This window comes from Lepisosteus platostomus, chromosome 1 (assembly GCF_059453375.1).
Source record: "Lepisosteus platostomus isolate fLepPlt1 chromosome 1, fLepPlt1.hap1, whole genome shotgun sequence".
NCBI classification, from domain to species: domain Eukaryota; kingdom Metazoa; phylum Chordata; class Actinopteri; order Semionotiformes; family Lepisosteidae; genus Lepisosteus; species Lepisosteus platostomus.
The window spans coordinates 21714650-21719799 of NC_142611.1; the positions used below are offsets into that span (position 1 = coordinate 21714650).

The 5150-nt window shown below is 35.8% G+C and overlaps 1 long non-coding RNA gene across 1 annotated transcript; it reads left to right on the forward strand.

Moving 5' to 3' along the window:
* The first annotated feature begins 845 nt into the window (after nucleotides 1–845).
* LOC148677848 (uncharacterized) lies at nucleotides 846–4800 on the forward strand. The gene is made up of 2 exons (XR_015935621.1): nucleotides 846–970; nucleotides 4727–4800. It is a non-coding gene; the product is annotated as an uncharacterized LOC148677848 (long non-coding RNA).
* Nucleotides 4801–5150: the final 350 nt, after the last annotated feature.

Consider the following 5150-nt stretch of genomic DNA (forward strand, 5'->3'; position numbering starts at 1 on the left):
AGATTTTATCCATCTTTTTCTGAAAGTGCCCAGTGTGTGGCTCTGTTCCATTCTGTTTCAGATAAATACAATTATTTGTGTAATGACTATATGTGTTGTTCTCCATCCTAAAATTAAATCCTTTTTTCGGCATTGTGAGTTGGAGAGTGAGAAATAGTCACCTTGGTTACCTTATCTATACCCCTATTGATTTATTTGCAAAAACTGTACAAAAACTTTATTATTGCTGTGCATCATACAGGTGTTTTATGTTTAAATATTTATGTTACAAATATACTTTACAAAATGTAACAACATTGAAATTTAGGAGCAAGTAGAGGTTTATTCCATGCTGAAAATAGAAGAATAGAAATTCGAAGAAGGCTCCACAGCCTAAGTGTTATGTTTCTTTTCTTCTCTTTTCAACCTTTACTTATTCCTTTGCAGCCCATGCATGCTGACGCAGCCATCTGCTTGAACATTAAAATTTAGTTTCCTGACTACAGCACTTTCTGATGACAATGATTTTATTAAGCTTCAAATATGATCTACAGACCAACTTTAGTTCAGTTTTTTACACCTGAGAATTTATTTGTGCTTCTACAGTATGTTAGCTACTAAAAAGCAAACAAATTTTAAAAAAATCATTACATTGTTCTTTTTGTTTGTTTTTGCTGCTTTTTTAAACACCCCTTTGGACTGGTAAAGTTGTTTTGCCAAAACATAGTTTGAGTTCAGTGATCATAGGTTCAAGCCTGTGTCATGTCAACAGATGACTGTGACGAAAATTCTCTTTGTGGCAGCACACAATTGGCAGACTGCCACTGAGGGTAGAGTGAAATTAGTCAGCTTCTTTTCCATGCAGAACATCCAGTACAGAGCTGTGTAGCCTGTGGCCTGTTCAGAGAGGAATGGCTCAAAGCTGGGTGGATCAGAGGAGTCTGCCTACACTTTCTCATTCTTTGCTATGTGCAGTCAAGGGTGATCATAGGTGAGATCTGAGACATTATTCTAAATCCTGTGGATATAACAATATTAGGGATTTAGATTTATTTAAAAAACACAGTTTAGGATCACATTCAAATTGATTTACTTTATTGTAGATTAAAGAGACTTTAAGATCTCTTAATATACCAGTAGAGCAGTAGACCAATGCAAAGATTATGCATAATTTTGCTGGCTTTAAATTCCACACTTTTTATACAGTTAAATCTACAGTATATAAAAACAGATTATGTGTACCTTCTGCTGTTTTGAATCACCCATTAAATATGTATAGTTTATATTATTACCTGTGTGCAACCATGCACTTATCAATGTTAAATTTAATTTGCCATGTGTCTACCCAATCAAGTTTTCCAAGTAGTTTGCCAATTATTTCAGAATCGATATACAGTACTTTAGATTAGATATACAGATCAGAAAAGAACAACAGATTCCTGAGGCACACTATTACACCTGCCCAAGCTGACATTATACCCCTCAAGATCAGAAACAATTAATGTCCATTGTCAGGTTTTTTATCCATCCACACAACTTGAAATCCTATAGCTTTAAATTGATAATCTGCTTTTACTGAGGGACTTGATCAGAATCTTTCAAGGAATGGATATATTATGTTGTTTCCTTTAATTTCATCTACTACTACCTTGTTGCTTGTTTGAAGAATTCAAGTAAATTTAAACAGGATGTTCCCTTTCTCAATACATATTGGTTATACAGTATCTCAGTATTTTCCTAGCTTTATAATTCCAAAACATTTCCTGCAACACCAGTAAGAGTTATGGATTGAAGAATCATCCTTAGACTATTGGTCTTAGAAAGATTTTAAAATGTCCACTTTGGGTTCCCATGTGGCCTGGAAGTTTTCATTTATCATTTCATTATTCTACAGTACACATCCTACCCTTCAACTGCCAAGTGAAAAATATTCTATAAGTTTTTAGAACATTATTTAGAAATAAAAACTGAAATACCTTGTTTAGAAACACCCCGCTTGTAATAGCAATCCTAAATTACCTCTGGTGTAACCATTTACTTTTAAAATCACCCTTAAAGTAATTGGCCTCCACCTGTCTTAAATTGTTGTGATTTGTAATTTGCATGATTTCTGGATAAATTCAGCAGTTCCTGAAGAGTGCTCCCCACTGGGTAGTTGCATTTCCATTAATTAGAAAAAAAAAGTATTTGAAAATATCTTGGAGCACAGACAGCTATTCAGAAATAGAACATATATGGTACCACCAAAACTGTCTAGATAGAGACATTCCCTCTAAAGTGCATGATAGAGCAAGAAGTACTGATACTGATACTGATAAGAGAGGATACCAAGAGGCCAATGACATCTTTATTAGTAAAGACTAGTCAAATTGTGCATGTGACAACAATATTCCAAGCCCTACACAAATCTAGTCTGTATTGCAAGATGGCAAAAAGAAAGGCATTACTGGAAAAAAACAGCAGCAAAGCATATAAGTGATATTGAAGCATGTAGCACAAACTTTTGTGGTCTGACAAAACATAAATGGAACTTTTTCATCCCTGCAGTGAAACATGTGGTAGTGGCATCATGTTATGAAGGTGTTCCTTATCGGCCGGAACTGGACCACTGGGAGTGGAGACTTATTCAATTATAATATTTCAGTTTTGTATTTTTAATATAGATTTGTAGATCAGAGGACATATGGAAATAAGAGAAAAAATAAATAAATGCAAGTGACTTCGGGACACTGGCACAGCAAAATGTGAAAATGTTCGAAGGAGTGTAGTCATTTTACAGGCATTGTTCACCTCTATTCCTGGCTTTTTTAAAGACATGCTCAAAACAATCATGCTTATAGGACAACCAAACTATTACAAACCTAATTAAAATATATTGAAACCAAAATAAAAAATGGACCCTATAATCATTAGCATTTGTCTAATAACATATCAAAAGGTACCTGTCATACATGTGGTAATGCAGTCTCACAAACCAAAATCATTATTAGGGTAACTGGCAGAGTCTCTGCTAAGCCTGCCAATTCATCAGTTTCCATGACAATGAGATCTGGCTGATTACTATCCTACCCATGCACAATTAAGCTGGTACTGTACTTACCTTTTTCCCAGTGAGTATTTAATTACAGAGATAACAGTGCTGCTCTCTCAGTCACTGGGATTTCTCTTGTGCCTCAGCATTTTCTTCTACTTTGTTCTCTTCTTATTGTGATCCTGCAGCTTGAATTACCTTTTTTCTTCAATGATGTCCTTGGATATCCCCAGTGTGTGACTGCATTTTCCATGTTCCGACACTCTCTGTTTGTCCCCGTCTTGGACTGATGCTTGTTACTCAACTCACCTGTGGATTCTCCCTTGTGCTTTAATAAGTTCCTCTTGGCTTAACCTCTGCTTGTTTGCCTGCATCTCAGGATTGTGCCTGAAGTTTAGTTTCACTTTCACCTGCCTGCCCAGCCTACTTCCCATCTCCCAACTGCTGCTTCTACCAGGTCAGTGCAGCAGATATCACAGTAAATATGTAAAAGTGCCTTATATCCACAATTTTTAAATCTGTATCTGTTATGTTAGTCTATTTTATTAATTATCAAGAAAAAAATAATTTCCCTAAGATATTTTTAAAGATGCTTGTGCCTAAGCACAGGGCCTCTTGCCACAAGTCTTATGACTTCAAATACTGTAGGTAAAGCTGAACAAGGGATGAACAACGAAATACTATTTTCAGACTAACATGATATCTACATTAAACAGAACAAAAATTACTTTACAGAAACATTACTCAATTAGTACTCTTGGTGCCTCTGCCAAAAGTGTGTTTATGATTATTAAGTATTAAGTAAAATCAGCACAAAGAGATCTTAGCTATGATAAAGCTTGATCCAATTCTATGGTAAAATACAAAATCAGTTGTGCTTAAGATCCAGTACCACATCACAATGAATGTGCTAATTCTTCATACCAGAGGCTAGCCCTTATTTCTACAGGCTGGCCAATTAGTGATGATTTGATTTTGAATAGTGCTGCAAGATCAACAGTTCTAAACAGCTATCTACTTTTACTTCAATAAATGTGAAGTACTCACACAATATTGCAAAAATACTTAACAAAATAAAGTAAATAGAGAACTAAGGTAGCCATTGATATATTCAATTCACATTAATTAACAAATTAGGCAGTTTTAGAAAACACAATATTCTGTACCCCCCAGTTATATATACTGTATATATTTTTAAATGTTTATTTATTCTGACATTCACACAATATTCTGTGACCAAAATCGTTCATTAATTAATACAGTACACTAGTATTATTTTATTACTAATAAAACAGGTTTCTAGTTTGAGAACATTTTTCTGATTAATGTAAGAAACAGACTCACTTTTTTGTAGTTGTGAGCTACATTTCAGTCCTTATAAATCATACCATTTCCAATAAATTCTAATGTGCAAGGGTGAATTCTTGATAAGGACAGTAAGTGGCACAGTGCCTTGCAGTGCTGGGACCTTGCGTTTAATTCCAGACCTTATATGATATATGTGTGGCGTTTGCATGTTCATCTGTGTTTGTATGGTTTTCCTCTGGTGCAGTTTCCTTACACACTTCCTCCCACATTCCAAAAACATACTGATAAGTTAATTGTCTTCTGGAAATACTGGGTTGAATGTGTATGCGAAAAGACAAATTCCTAATACAAGAAATTGTATATGGCCAATAAGTGATCTTACCTTATGTTTGTGTCTATCCCATTTAGGGTGTACCCTACTGTAACAAGGCAACTGGATCTAGAGGGTTGGATAAAGGGTCAAGTCACCAGAGGACCCTGGTGAGACATTCCAGATACACTGAAGAATGCATTAACATCACACGCATGAGGTTATTAGGAACCTGATGTCACCTGTGTGGAGCTCATCTCCCTATATAAAGTTTAATCAGTAAACAGTCCAGGTCGACTCAGGGGAGTTGAACCCTTGTGCCAGTGCATACCAGCTCACAGGAAGCTAGAACCTCTCTTTCATAGGGACAGTGAGTGACCAGGACTCAGGGTGAGACACCAATGTTCAACCTAAGACCCCAGAACGGGCAAGTTCCAGCACAATGCTGGACTGAGCAATGCTTCATACAGCCTTTTCTAGGTAGAGAGGACGGTCTCAGAAACAGAAAGCTTAGTCATACTG